Source organism: Morone saxatilis, unplaced genomic scaffold, assembly GCF_004916995.1.
Source record: "Morone saxatilis isolate NCDOM2014 unplaced genomic scaffold, NCSU_SB_2.0 Contig2, whole genome shotgun sequence".
In the NCBI taxonomy this organism is placed as follows: Eukaryota; Metazoa; Chordata; class Actinopteri; family Moronidae; genus Morone; species Morone saxatilis.
The window spans coordinates 23,149,375-23,165,607 of NW_023339762.1; positions in this window are offsets into that span (position 1 = coordinate 23,149,375).

Sequence of the window (16,233 nt, forward strand, 5' to 3'; positions counted from 1 at the left end):
TCTTATTCTTCCAGGTCTTCCCACTCCTTAACTCGATTGCTCTTGGTTTTCTCGTGCTCTCCTTCAGTGATACTCCCAAATGACCAGTTCTTCGCTGTCTTTAATCTTTTTCCTTTTCCAATTCTTGCATTGCATCATCATTTCTTTCTTCCTTTTTTCTCGCTTTCTCACTGTCCTTTTACCACAGACAAGACAAACCTGACTTTTGCCCTTGGAGAGTATGCTGCTAAAAAGCCCAATCGAGTTTGATCAATTGTAACTTGTCTCATTAGCCTGATGTTTCTGCAGAGATGTCTGCACCATGCTCCATACATTATGCTCCTTTTCCCAAGCCTTATCCCACCCACCAACCCTCCACAACCCAACCCCCCTATCACATCAATGGCTGACAGCCCTTACTCTCACTAAAACCCCTGCATGCGGGTCGATGGTTTATTTCTTATGAATGAAGGGCCCAAAGGAAAGTGCATTCCTGTCTCCGCTCTGAGAGGAAGCAGCTGGCTGTTTGGTGAGTTCATGTCAGACGTCGGTGTTTTACATCCAAGTTCTACACAGAAGAATAAGATTAAGCATATGATTGAGAGTTAAGAGAAGAGGAAGAAGAAGAAAAACACGAACAGGAAGAACATCAACAACAAAAAATGGGGCCCAGGAGGATGATGTGCAGAGAATTACTGTGGAAACGCTGCCACACCACCTGAGGTTGCTCCTCCTGTGAACTGTAGGTTGGGACAAAGGAGGAATTGAAGTTGATGTCAAGGTGAAAGGTCAGAACGCAGAGCTAATATCTGCTGTGATGGTCTAGACTTCTGTATCTTAAACAAGTTTCACATGTCTGTGTCCAAACCATCTCACGGACAATTCAATTTCTTGTTTAGAGTGTGGCAAACGAATTAAGACGTGTGTAGTTGACCCTCTCGATTACATGACACAGAGTGCAAAGATTTCAGAAAAGTCTGTGAGTAAGACCTTTCCTGCTATAGCCTGAAAATAAGCAGCTGAGCTGAAAGGATCCTTGTTGTTGTGAAGTTTCCCTTGCTTGTTTAGAGATGGTATTTGCTGTAAATCTGTGCAGTGAGAGCTTGGCTCCGGAGTGTCGCAGGCTGCCAGACGGAGGCAGGCGTGGGGAAGGAAGGCATGTGGGGCATGCAAGTGCGTCTCCATTTCTCTCTGTGCCAGCTCCTAATTATGCTCAATTACACCTTTAACACAAGTGGGCCGCTGTGGACATTTCTCAGGGTGTGAGGTCAAGCATTTCCTGTGTCTGTGAATGACCCAACGTCAGGGGAATTGTCTTGCATGGGCCTCCCTCTCTCCCTCCCTCCATCATTCACTCTCTCCATCTTTTGACCCCTCCTCCACTAAACCCTGATCCCAGACCTCCACCATTCACCAATGACTCAGATAGTTGGGGCTTAACCTCTGTGACTTGCTAGGGCTCTCTTCTCTCAAACACAAACAAACAGGAAAAGGCATGCACACCATGACTACCTCACGTACACATGCATTAACATACATGCACACTCACGAATGTGTGCATGCACATAGAACTTTTGACTGACATGTTAACATCCTGAAACTCAAGATAAACTGCAAGACAACAAAACTGAACAAGCTTGAAACCCAAATTCCATTCAATTTTTTTTGGCAAGTTTCTGGCAAATGCACCACATTTCAAGTATTGTTTCTTGCATCCGGTTAGATGCCTATGTCTACCTAGTGAGAGACAGGTTAAATATTTTCTGATGGTCCAGTTAATTTTTTAGCCTTCCACTGTTAACAAAACACCTTAAGGTGGCTTTCGGTGTGGGCTTGAATGTTAATTACAGATCTGATCTAATCTTATCTAATCTAATTGACAGAATGTGCTTTTGTTTGAGTGTGTCAACGTGTGAGTCACAGCTTCAGAAGAAACAGCAACCCACCTCACAATGGTAGTGTACCAACAGGTTGGGTTCCCACACCCTGCAGTAAAATAAATACTCCATAATCACCGCCTATCAAAACAGGCAACGTACGCAAGGGGAACCGAAAATGGCGCATTCCATGGGAAATCCATAGCGAGCAAGTACATGCTCGCTCCTCTGCACTGACATTTCAGAGGCACAAGGGAGAGATTAGAGGCACATATGGGAGGGCCACAAAACCAGGATGAAAGATGGTTGAGGGAGATGGGGGTTAGGCCCCCTATTTTTATAAGATGAAATGGTGGTTGAAGTGACACCACGCTGATTGAACAGACTAAAGGTAAAATCTGTAAGTGGCTCAAGTGAGCAGACAGGACTTGTGGTGGATGATTTATTTAACATAAAAAAATGTGGAAAGTGCACAAGTTACTGGCAGACTAAGCGTATGTAGGAGGTGACAGTTTTGAAACATGTATCATATCACAGTTTTGTGACATTTTTTAGCTCTGTGGCCAAGCTGTCTTTATAGGAGAAAAATACACAAGAGGAAACAAACCCACATGCACAATCCAAAAAAGTAAGTGGGAGTAAGAAATTGTTTTTTAGTGAATGAAAAACCTCACTGGCAAGAGGATGTATGTTTTGAACATCTTTGAAACCACCCATTTGCCCACCCACCACCACACACAGTCCTGCAAACCACCACGCAGTGGATACAGTTACTGCAATGACCTAGCATTTCACTCTGCCAAAAAGACAGGAGTGGAAACAAATATGAGAAAAAAAAGTCCTTCGAGAAAAATGGAAGGATTTTTTTTCTTAAATGCTGAGTAGAGGAGTTTGGTTATTATTGGAGGTGGGGAAAAATGAAAGAGGTCATTCATGACAAAGAGCCAAGATATGAGGAAACCACACTTGTCTGAAACAGGCACTGGGAAGGCTGAGCCAAGTCTTAGTCTCAGCTGTTGTTCCAAGCCACACATTTATCACACAGGCACTTCCCAAACAAGAAAAGACCCTCACAGGCAGCCATGGAGGGGTGCAGACTTGCTCAAGTGACTAGATGACCCTGAATACCAGAGAGTGGCAGGTCTGTGGGATGAAAGGAGACCTTGTCTTGGCCTCTGTCTGTCGATGTGACTTTAAGTGCTGTCCCATGTTAAGGTAGAGAGAGCCTTTAGAGAGAGACAAACTACCTAGCAAATATTTGTGTGCTTGATCCACATTGTGGGCCATATGAAGAGGAGGAAAGCTGAACTGGGTGGAATATGGCCTAAAGCTATTAAACACACTGCGTTCTCCTCCTTCACATTCTTCACCTTGGAAAAAATGAACAGGATAGAGAAGGTGGAAGGAGTGGGTGAGTGTGAGAGAGAGAGAGGGAGCAGAGTCCAACCTCTACTATACTAAAGAGCATTGTATGTAGCACTTCAGTGGGCTAACGATTATAGGAAAGCTTTTCCAGGTTTTGGCCATCTGTCACTTTTATGAACAGTGCGGTAGGAAATTGGGTCTTTGGGTTGTTTGGCCTGGGAATAATGAGCCACTGAAAATGATTGTTATAGATGACCTCTCGGCACTGTTTTCATATGGAGCCAATCAAGACGCAGCTCCAGAGGCCTCCTAACAATCAGGGATAAATCAATTGGATGTTACGGGTCAGGGGTATGGGTGCTGCAGGAGGTAGGCCTGGGAACAAGGTAACAACATTCCTCCTGCATGGAGGAGGACTCAGCAACGGAGTGTTTCCAAAAGAAAAAAGCCCTTGTTCCAATCAAGGCATCATCAAAAATGTGTTATTGCTATACCTGAACTCATGAAAGGCGCTGCATAAAGAGATGAAGGAGGTACTTTGGGCATTATTCTTCCAATTAACCTTAAAAGAGAGGAAGGAAGGTACTTTAAAGTTGTGTAAAGTTAAGAAAAATGTGAAAAAACGAGGGAAATGGAAAAAAGGAAGAGGGGAATGGGAGGAATGGTACAGGATGAGAGGGGGATGTGTGAGGAAAGAGGAGAGAGGTGTGTATTCCAAAAAGCCTATCAGTTGTAACGCCAAGCCCTCTTCGGATGCCCCTCAGACAAAACAGACAAAACACCTGATAAGGCATTCCTCAGCTGAACGTGTGTGTGCTGATGAGGGCCCGTTGTGTGGTCAACACAACTGATACCAAAAAATCCAAGTCCCCAGAGAGTTTACAGCAAAATGTCACACAGGTAGGTAATAATAAATCTTATCTTCAATAAAAAAAAAAGTTCAGTCTTCTGGTATGATTGCTACTGATGGTAAAACTATAATGTTATACTGTGGCTTACAAATCCATACATTAATAAAGATGTTCAACGCATTCAACAAAAGCTGAACTATTCTTATTTGTAATGATACTTTGATATAATTTGACCAGAGTTAATGTCAAGCTAGCTGTTGATGGTCAGCCTATGGTTTGGAGGTGTTCCAAACCATACTGACCATCTTGTTGAATAAATATGTCCTTTTTGTTGTATTTCTATATGTGTGAATGCTTTGGAGTTTTTCTTAAAGCAGTGGTTCTCAGCCTTGTTGGTGTCAATGACCCCCAAATTGATACACATCAGGCCATTAACCTGTATTTGATAAGATGAAGTCTCAGGGATCATTGTCTGACAATATTTAGTTATTCCATAACTAAGAGTGTGAAACCTAAAGAGAGAATAGTCACTGAAATAGTAATAGTAAATAGTCAGTGAAACAGAAAGTGAAAATACAATTTTCCCTATATTTCTAGGGTCCCCCTGGAAACCCTGCCAAAGACCCCTGAGGGACCCTGGACCCCATGGTTTAAAGGGACCTTCAATGAAGAATTACTTTTGCTCATAAATATTGTAACCCACCTGAGTGTTTTGCAGTTTTGCAATACTCTTTATTATTATTATTATTATTATTATTATTATTTTGTTTTACTTCTATAAGGTTTTCAATGGCCTCATAAAGAAGTCACAAACACCCTGCTACATACTGTAGGGTAACTGACATACAGTATGTATTAACACTGGATTAGTATTATGTAGTAAGACCACATATTTTCACAGAATTGCCTTTTATTTATCTTTTTTGCATTTTCATCACAGCAAATTAAGATTGAATTACTTTACAACAGGTAATTACTTTACCTACTTGTTTGAAACACATCCTGTCAGAACAGTGCTTTAACTCTAAAGCTGATCTCACAGAATGCTGTTAAAACCAGAAAGATGATTCCAGACATCCTTGTGCTACTTCAGTTTCCAACAGCAAATTTGGTCATTTTAGTGTGATCGAAACTTCCTCAGCAGTAGTCGACTCTCAGTTAACTTCCTGACAGTTTTCTTCCCTCTGGGCTTTTTGCATGAAAGTTGGAAATGCCAGTATATCCCCAGGTAATGCAAATGTTGAGGGTAATAAATGTGTTTCACATTTCAGCAGCCTCTTGTGAGGACAGGGCAGCTTCATTATTTACATGTCTCTTACTATCCCTCAATAGATAAATAGATATATAGAAAAACAGATGAGAAGACTACTTCTCTTGTCAGTATTTCTTTTCTTTCTTTACATCTTGCTCTCCTGGACAGTAGCCTTGAGGAACGTTCCTTTCTGTCTGTGTCCCCAGAGTTTTTTTCAAGCAGCATTCTCTGCACTCATAGCTCATATCAGAGGGAAGAGAAAGGGAAGTAGCTTGGTTGGGCATAGAGTGTTTGTGCGAGAGAACAAGAAAAAGAGACAATGTGTGTGCATACCTTTGGTGACTATGAATCCCCAAAGCAGACTGAGGACTAATCCACTGTGTCTTAGTGCATTCTGCCCAATGCATGCTGGGATAGGTCCCAGCCTGCTCCAACTGCAAGAAGTATTAAGCAGGAAGAGGAAATGAAAGAAAAATGAAATGCAAATTAACAGCCAAATTCAGCTTCGGCTTCATTGGCATTAAGTATATCAAGTTCCTCTCTCTTTTTCTCTCCCTGTAGCTTGAGTTATGAGGTGCCACAATCACTGGCTGCATGCAAACAGCTGCCCTGGCAAACTTCGGCAAGTGAGACAGTGTACGAAGTGAGGGCTGCAGGACCTGCTGGATCACTGGCCAGGGTGACGACAGGGGTTTGGTATTAATAACACATATAAATATGTCAAACATACACAGGACAATATGAAAAAAACACACACATACTGTACATGTGCATAACAAATGCACATAAACATACATACATACACACACAGCTGGTCTGGACACAGAATAAGAAAGAAACAGAAACCTCTCAACCTGCTGGCAATAGTTTTCAACTTCTGTACAGTTTGACCATAAAAGACGCAGATTAGAGGCCACTGTATAACTGTGCCTGTCAACAGCCCATTGTATTTGGCTTTCAGAAAGAGCCCATATGTTTAGTTCTTGTTACCACTCTCATTCTGATAGACTCCTATATAACAAAGCTTAATGAGAAGCATCATGACAATACAGAGAAGGGTTTCAGTGCATGTGCATCTGTGGACTATCAAGTGTATGTTTATGAACAGGAAAGCAGGGCCAACAGTCCCACAAAAAGTAGCTTAAAAACAATAACAGATGCACAGTCTGTTATTTAAAGTTTGCGGGAGATTATAGCTGTTGTTTTTCAATATATGTGAGTAACAGACAAATATGCCAACTGCCAGACACACAGAAGCGTGTACACAGAATAAATGGCTCAGCATATTTCGTGTGTCAAACTGTCTGCCATCTCCTCTGTTGCTGTGTTCACTGTCCACAGCAAGTAATGTGTTGTTACTTGCAGCTTGCGGAGATGCCATTGGACTCCAACACTGTAGTGGGTGTTGTGGACAAAGTGAAGCAAGCACATATAAAGGCTGCTCTTTAAGTGGACAAAATCAGGAGAAGACATCCCTTTTCCGGTGGCTGCATGTAGCCATTGTTGTATTCTATGTGCTTCTTGTCTTGAAAATAAATACCTTGGCTATCAGGTTGTCGGTGTGTTTTTGAAGGAGGCGGAATAGGAAGCTGTTGGCTCGGGGCAGCGCAGACCAATGAGCCAATCATTAACATGGAGCTGTGTGCAGTCAGCATGGCAACAGACTGGTGTTTAAATTTTCGAGTGGCACATGCTGTGTCTTTCACTTACATAATTGCAAAGGTTTGTGGTTGAACACCTCTCTCGCATAGCACACAAACCATGCAGAGGGCTTAAGGTTGTCTACAGTCTCAGCTGCGCTCCCTGCTGGGATGGGTTGCTGAGTCAAAGCTGAGTGCTCAGCTCAACGCTGATACATCACTGTATGACGTATGTAATTTGGAAAGAAGAACCCATTAATTCATGCAGAGGAAAAGCCCAAAACAGTTGTGACTCAAGACACTTTCTTCGTGTTTATTCTTTGTTAGCTGCAGTCTGATTGGACTAAAAATAAAAATGTCAGTTATGGGCAAAGTATCATTTGAAATCATTTTAAATTGTGTAGTGGTAAAGTGTAAAATCCCAACTCTGTGCATTGCCCAATTGGTTCTATCTGATCTATCTATCTATCTATCATCTATCTATCTATCTATCTATCTTCTATCTATCTATCTATCTATCTATCTATCTTCTATCTATCTAATCTATCTATCTATCTATCATGAATGTATATATAGATATAGCTACATAGATTGGACAAGGAGGGAGATAGGAAGCGACAGAGAGAGCAAGAGAGAAAGTAAGAGGAGAAGCGGGGAAAGGGGAACTCTGCACAAAGGAGAAGCCTGGATTAAGTCATGAAGTGGCAAGCGACATAGGTTGGATTTTTAACGAGTGAGATCACATCCTCTTCCCTAAACAGAGGAGGAACTCATCTTTGGGTGGACAGGACGACCGAGTTGAGCCCCGCCACTGTCTGTCTGTCTGCGTGTGTGTGTGTGTGCAACAAACGGGACATCCATTACCGAGCTGAGACAGTGGCATGCAGCCCTGGCCCTGCACGCAGGAGGCTCCACACATGTCAGCAAGCTGCACATGGAGGGACACACAACCAGAGTGTGTGTGTGTGTGTTTAGGTGATCCATGTGGGAAGTAGTTTGCATCCATGAGTATTATGTGTGTAGATCTTTTTGTGTAAGTATGTAAAACAATACAAGATATAATAAGATTTTGTTACTGAGCATGTGAATCTGTACATATTCACTCATGTTGTATGAGGGTTGTGCAACTCTGTGGATGAGATCACCAACATAATTCACTGAGGGGCACTGAGGCTAAAACAGTTTCATCTGCAGAGCAATCGCTCTCTAGGATCCTGTGATCTATGCATGTAATTAAAATTTATAAGGCTCATATTTTGTATTTTTGTGTTTGTTAAACTATCATAAAAGAGAGATTGTAGAGTTTGTGCTTCATTTAACAAGGAATTTTCACAAGGAGAGCGAATGTGTGCGTATTTGCACTCAAAGGTTAACGTGTGGATAGAATAAATGTCAGACCTTCGCCACTCCCTCAACCACTTCTTGATTTTCAGAAGGAAACCTTTTAGCTCTAAAACGCACCTGTAGGGCACAGAAGCAGTGTCCTCAAAAAGCAAACCAATATAAAAAGATTCAGAAGAAAAAAACACTCTCCCTGTGTAGAAATTGTGTTACATTCCACCCTATAACATAAAGGGTGGCATTGGCACTGGACATTGGCATTGAACATAAATAACGCAGTGCAATGCAGCATAAAGCAAGTCTCTGTCCCTGTAGTGACACCTTAACACCTGTACTTTGTTGTTACTTAAGAAACTGCTCATGCAAAATCCTCTCCAATCATCCTCCAGGAGACCTGTTCAGCAAATAACTCGCACTGGACCAGGACCAATGAATGAGGGCGGCAGTGCGAAGGTCTGTGGGAAACACAGACTGAGCCACGACCTCCCTAAAAATTTGGACTCATTGATAGATCAATCATTCATGGACAAAAGCTTCCCAACCTGACTTTGCGTTAGAGTAAAGGTGCTGACAGGAAGTAAGCGCTAAAAGGTTCATAGTCGGCAGTGGTTCTGATTCTATTGTACGTTTGGGAATTTTCAGACATTTGAAAACATCACTACTAGCTAAAAATCTCTCCAGGAAAAAAAAGAGTTCACAGGTCTCAGTGTCTATAAATCTAGTTTCTTGAGGGAATTCTATCACAAAATCAGCCTGAAGGATTCAGACTTCTTTTTTAGATTTATGTGACGAATGCGGCCTGACTTTTGTTATTGAAAAAGACACAAATGTGGAGGTACCGGAACGCACAAGGAATGCAGGTCTAATCTTGATCCCTATCACACATGTTAGGTACCTATCCATTTCAAGCCTGTGAATCATGCTTATTGCATAAAAGAAGGAACACACACACAGCCTCCATACTCCCTACTTCTCCCATTTTCAATTCTGATGTAAAGAGATACAATATATGAAGCCAATCCAGGTTTCTATTCCTCCCACACTCTTCCCTTCTCTTCCTCCCTCCCTCCACTTCCCATCTCCGACCAGACATGACCCTATGTGTAGACTGCAGGGTGGAGTTGTAAAAGTCTGGGCTTGGTGAGCTGAGTGGAGATGGTGCACAGATGGAGATGTTCTCCCCTTACAGCTTCGACGCTGTAAAAAGATATTAGAAAGATAGACGAAGAAAAAGAGAGGAAGAGCTAAAAGGAAGAGATGGGGGTGGGGGGGATACAAACATTTGCAGCTTGTTATGGGATTTTTCCTCCCTCGTGGAAATATTTCCTTCATGTCTTTAGCCGAGGAGCCTGTTATTCATCCCTCCACCTCTTTCTCTCCACCCCCATTCTAACCTCCCTCCACCCCCTCATCACCCCTCTCCAGACTGGGCTTTCACTTTGGGGGGCCCTCAGCTTCCCTCTCGGCTGACCAGGGAGCTTTCAAGGTACCCTGATGGATGCTAATGCCGGACTCTTTCAGATCGTTTTACAGCCGGAGCCTTTGATCTGCCAGCAGGCCTCTCTCCACGGGCTGCCTGTCCTGAGAAAATGTAAATCCCCGCCTTACAGACACCTGTAAAAAAAATACAGCAGAAAGGGGGACAGAACAAGAAGTTACTCTAAAGAAAAAGGGGAAGAAAAGATACAGTATTGTGACATTTGGAAAAAGGAGGCATAGTTTAGATTGCGGCAGGGCGACAATGAATGAGATGGAAATTGTGCGGAAATAAGAGCGAGTGGCCAAAAAAGGGGACAGAACTGCAGAGAAAGGAGTGGAGAAACTGAGACATGGCAACCAACAAAGAAGGAAAAGAGGAATGGGTACCACAAAACAGAGAGACAGAAGGGACATGGATGGAGGCAATAGAAAGAAAGGCTACAACGGCAAAAAAGAAGGAAAGTTCATCTAAAGACCCAGCATGGAAGACAGGAGGAGAATAGGTGGGAGAGAGAAAGCAAGATGGAAATAGTGGAGTAAAAGTTGGTAAAGGCAGAGACAGATGGACAATTTGACTTGGGAAGAAAGAGAAAGAAAGACAGAAAGCCAGCCCAGACAGACATATGTGGCCTGCTGTGCAGCTCAGGGGCGGATGTGCCTGTACGGTTGAAAATTTAGGAAGGAAGAAGTGAAAAAGAAAGTATGGTGAAGGGGACTCCAGTCAACAGCGCCGGTGACAGCAGTGAAAAGAGGCCTCCCTCACCAGCGGCAGCAGGAGTGCTCTGAATAGCGGGGCTGCTGCTAGACAGCTGGGTGCAGCTGATCAGTGGACAGACTCTGTGGAAGAGCGCTTGTCTTCCTGCAGCCAGCTGCTGTGTCCAGAGGCCAGCAGTGACAGCACAAGGCTCAGAATTGATTACCAGAGCTGGCAGTTCAATGGGGTGGATGGAGTGCAGTGAGGTTGACTTCTCTGAAGTAGTGTGCACTGTACAGCAGCAGCAGAGCACAGCTGGCACTCACTGTATCCTCTTCTGAGAAAAAAAAAATAGAGGAGGGGAGAGAAGAGAGATTGCTATTATTGTGATCCTCCCTCCCTCCTTCTTTCTTTCCTCTCTTTCTTCTGCTCTTTCAGCCACTTGCTATCATTTCTCTTCCCCTCTTCCCCCAGAGAATGCTGGAGGAAATGGCTGTCTTGCAGGGGAGATAAACTGCATTGAGAAGAAGTGCTCTGAAACTACAAAGCTTCTATGAGTCTTGCTGTACTTGCAGCTTGCAGGTACAGAGCTGTACACTGAGACATGAGGTTGCTTTGTATAGCCTTTGTATAGCTTCCTGTGTGAGTTGCTGCAAACTCTATGCTCCGTATTTGAGACTGACATATGAAAGAACTCTTGTGAGGCAAATCCGGCTCTAATCTTAATTCACTTTATTGATTTTATTGCTTTATTAGATTCAGGAGGAGGAGGAAGAGAGTGGAAAAAAAATCACGTATGTTTTTGGAAATAAAATTTCCGTGTTTTCACATCAAAGCCTCTTGCAGACCTGAGGTCAAATACACCTACACTGCCATTGTCATAGGTCTGCCTCTTCTCTGATCAACACTCACATTTCCTTTTGTTTCCACACACTCCTTCATGCTCTCAGTCTCCCACCACCTTCCTGTTGTCCTATCAAAACAGGAATGATGTCATTCTCCTTGTAGCTCCGGATGGGAAGACAACCGAGCCCAAAGTCCACAGTAGCTGCAGCATCCTCCTGTCTGCATGTCTGTTCCTTGTCAGTCTGTCCGTCCGTGTGTCTGATCGGGGCACATCCGGCCATCCTGACTCCCTTGCGACTCCCCTAGGCCTCTGTGTCAGGAGGAAGGAAGGAAGGAAGGAAGGCCCTGCGGTCACACAGGAGGGAGGGTTTGGAGAAAGGGTGGGAGGAAGTGTGAAAGGGTGTCTTAGCTGGAGCTGATCCACTCCATTGGAGCCTCTCACTATAGAAGGGCTGTTTGGACAGGGACAAGGCCAAGCACAAGTGTGTGTATCTGTGTGTGTGTCTATGGCTGTGCACCAAGATCATCACAGAGAGGGAGAGAGTTGTGTTCTGTTGTCTTTATTGATGGCTCCATTTAAAATATTCAGCATATAATCCTAGCTGGCCCGAAAGCTAGTTGGGGACATTAGATTATGTGTGTGTGTGTGTGTGTGTGTGTGTGTGTGGTGTGACTCAGTGCTTCTCTGAGTTCACTGTTCAGCAGAGAGTGACAGCTTACCTCAGTGGAAATTCAACTGAGTCATCATGTTCAGTGACTACACTGAATATGGAGGATTTAGCACCTCTTTCTTGACAACAGACACATAAGCGCACGCACACACACACACACACACACACGCACAAACACACACACCTAGACACACAAATCCATTTCTGTGTGAGAAGAGTGTGTGCTCATTTGAGAAAACAGTAGCTCCTCTATGCAATGTGAGAATAGAGCATCACCTTGCTGATTTTGCTTAGCAGTCTCACTTTCCGCCGCACATGACAAGTACTAATGTCGTCTCTGCAATATATGCAATTTCTGCAAAAGAAAAATCAAAGTGTAAAAGCGATGGAGGTAGACAGTAAATGCTAGAGCAGTGCTAGCAATCACCAGCAATGGATCTCTTTTGCTTTTGGCTTTGTCGCTGGAGAGCAGGGAGGAATTAAGTGCATTGGAGAATGAGTTGGAAAAAGACATTTCCTGGTGTGAGCAGAGGGGCGGCTGGGAGGAAGACTGCCAGGCACCAAGGCAGTGAGAAACAGCCACTGTCCACCACTCAGCTTCCCCACTGCTACATGCGCTGTGTCTGTTAGTACAGACTGGTGTTACTGGTTTGAATCTTGGAAGTAAAGGGAAGGTATGAGCTGGATGCCAACCAGTAATCGAGGAATGGCTGGCAGCTACACTGGATGAATGTTGCGGAAAAGCCTCTGGGAAAAACTACCAAACTGATCTGTGTCTCAGCTTGTGCTATGACCTTATAGAGAAGTGCATTTATTCATGGGGGCATGTGATATAAAACCTATTACTATGTAAACAAAAAATTAGAGTAATCCTTTAAAAGGTGTCACTGGGAGGGAAAATCCATGTGATGGAAGCCTGGTGTCTACTGCTGATCACTTAAGACTGCATAAACATAGCACCAAATGGTACAATATAATATACTTATCTTTCAAGCTAAAATGAAAATGTGTTACACCTTGAGTACGTGTGCAGTGCATCAGAGAGAAAGAGAAAAACAGAGACAGCAAGACAACATTCTTTCCCTACGTTTAAAAAGCGGCCCCAGCATCGTCTGCCAGTTACAGTTAAAAGTTAAACCATAAATCAACACATCACTTCCTGTATTGTGTCATTATTGTTTTGTTTGATTTATAATTTCTCTCTTTTTTTTCCTGTGTATTCAGCTGATAAGACTTACAGTCAGGGCTTGAAAAGGCACACCCTTGCCTGCTCTTGTTCAGCTACTAAAAATAAGCGGTGAAGTAATGCGAAAAACACTGCTCTATTTACATTCTGGTAAGTTACAGCGTCTACACTGCCTGCCTGCCTGCAGTGTTGAATCTGGGCTAAATGACTGAGGGGAAATTTCACTGCTTTTTTTTCTGGCCGAGGGACAGGGAGAAATGGTGAGAAAGTTTAGATAGAGAGAAAGAGTGAGAACTGAATAAGAAAAACTGAAGCTAGAGAGAAGTGAGATGAGTAAAGTTGCCTATTGAGAGTATTTCCTGTAAAATATAGTGGAAGTAGAAACAAACCAAACGGTGTAAAAAAAAAAAAGTAAGAAGATATGTCAGAGATGCCAGAGCAAGATGAGAAGAGGAGACAGACAACTGTCATCACCATAAGACGTGAGTGTGTTTGTGTGCGTATGTACTGTGACATCTCATTCCTCCCTAATAGCCAAAGGGAGGTGGGGGCAGATATAACAGACACTGCAGGGCGGATGGCGGATACAAATCTCTCTGGCTGAATTTATGAATGATTGGGATCAGAGGGGCACGTGGACGGATGTGTGTGCTCAGTCCCTGCCTGCCATCACGCATTCCCCACTGACGACACTGTTGTCCTCAAACAGAGAGAGCAAGACGGAGACAGGCCGAGAGATGATACCAAATGCCAAGAGGATCCACAATCGCCTTCACTGTACTCTGCTGGCATGTCTTTATGACGTAGATTCTTGATGCAGGAAGCACATTTGTTGCATTTTTCTTAGAGGTACACATAGGCTTTTCCTTTACAGATATCACAAGAACACAGCAGTGACTGACTGTAGCACTACAGCAAAACAACGCGGGGGTTGTGATACAGCTCAAATACTTATTAATATCTAATAATAATAATAATAATAATAATAATAATAAATATAATTATTAAATTCCAAGAGCCCACGTGGGGGTTTTAACTGCAGACTGTTTTTCAAAAGTTATAATAGCAGCTGCACTTTCTCGTCTTTCTCAATGTTCATTAGGTAAAATGACAAAATGTGGATTGTGTGTTTATTTGATCGGATTTAATTGGGTGCATTGTGATGTGGCATCATGCAAAGATAATTGAGGAATTTATTTGCCATATATTTTTAAATTAAAAAATTAGGTATGATCTGATTTTTTAAAAAAATTATAAAACTAAAACAAGGATGAAAAGCAGGTTTTTAAAACATTTCCTGAGATGACCTTGATTACTGTCAACTGCATAGCCCAGTGTCTTTTTCAGCAGAAACCACAATAACTTTTGTTTAAACCAATCTGCTTCTTTTAAAATGTATTTTACAATGAAAATCAACTGAAAGTGTGATTTCTAAGCTATATTTTAAGGTTCTGATCTGGTGTCACAAAGAAAGACAATTTGTGACCACAGAGCGGCAAAACCGGAGACCATTTCCATGTAGCATGAATATCTCCAACAATCTCCTTTGAAGCTGGAAACAATTTAGAAGGTCTTGGGTGAGTAAAATAATCACGTAACAAAGCCTTGATTAAGCCACTTAGGGACTGATGGAGGGCAAAATGGTTCGATATGGATAACAAGATTTGGTTCTGTGCACATAAAGTGGCCAATCTTTATTTCATTCCACTGATGGCTTCTCTGATATTTTAAACTAATGCAATGTGATAGCAGGCATGGTAGCTACAGTGGGGCTGAGCAACACCCAACCAGCTGATGATGAAACAGAGGACGAACTTCATCACGTATTTTGCCACTGCTTACCCTCCCCTCACCTCCCAAACCTCTGATGAGGAAAAAGAAGTAAAAGGAGCTTGTTTGCATCTTATCTGCAGGAAATAGCATTAGCCAAAATTGTACTCTTGGGTTGGAGCATGAAAGGGATGGCATTGCTGTGGCCATCATTAGCCCTGTCCCCCGACGTGCGGCCTGCCTCTGATCCAGAGCCAGGGCTGGGCAGGAAGGCAGAAGGTGGGCAGGAGAGGGTCGGCAGCCCTGGGTGGGCTCCACTACTTGGGCCTCGCTAATGGGCCAGCAGCCATCAGCCTGGTATGTCGGTATGCAAGCCGCCACTGCTCGTGCAGACGTCAGGGGATTTTAAATCGGCTGGAGCAGACGATTGTGAAACAAGAGTGGCCACCCTGCTCACCTCACCACACTCACTGCCACTATCACTGACCATCCACTTCTCGTCCTCCCATCTTCCCAGTGAAGTGAAGCCAACAGAGCATAAACTGCAGTGAGTTAGTTCTGCTTGGTCTGGTCTAATCTCAATGCTTTTTGTGCCCATGTTTCCATGTTTCCTCCTTCTCAGAGGGAGCAAAACAGTCTTTCTCAGCTCACTCACATCCCACAATGCCCTGCACTGCTACCAATGAGAACTCGGCCTTTTCCCAGCAGTTTCCACAACGACAGCTATTTTTCCCATGCTCTCCTTTCAGAGAACCTATTTGGGGCATTGAGGCTATCAAACCAGCTGAGAATGAAAAAATAACTCTTTGAGAAGTCAAGAAAAAAGCATCAATTCAATGGGCACAAATCACTTCCCAATTTAACCACACTATTGTTTCTAATTGCACTCACGTCTTTGTATCAGTCTTTAAAAAAGTTTCGTTTTTTTAAACAACTTTCTCCCAGCACAACTCCCTTTTTTCTGTAACAATATACTAAAGTGTTACATGATGTTTCCTGTGCTTTCAGAAACAATGAGCTAATCGAAAAAGCTGAGCGTCTGTATTTACAGCTCCTTTTGTGACCAATGTGTTGGGGTGAATGGCTCATCTGACCCTGAGGCAAACATACAACCTGCCATTCAGGATAACGACCATGTCAATGAGAGACACATATCACCTTTGCTCCCAGTTTTTTACAACACAAGGCTCCAATAGTAACACAGCTCTGGGGCAGCGGGCAGCATCACAGCCCCAAAAGAGAGCTGAAGAGAAAACTGTCAGACACAGTGTCAAGTGTCTAC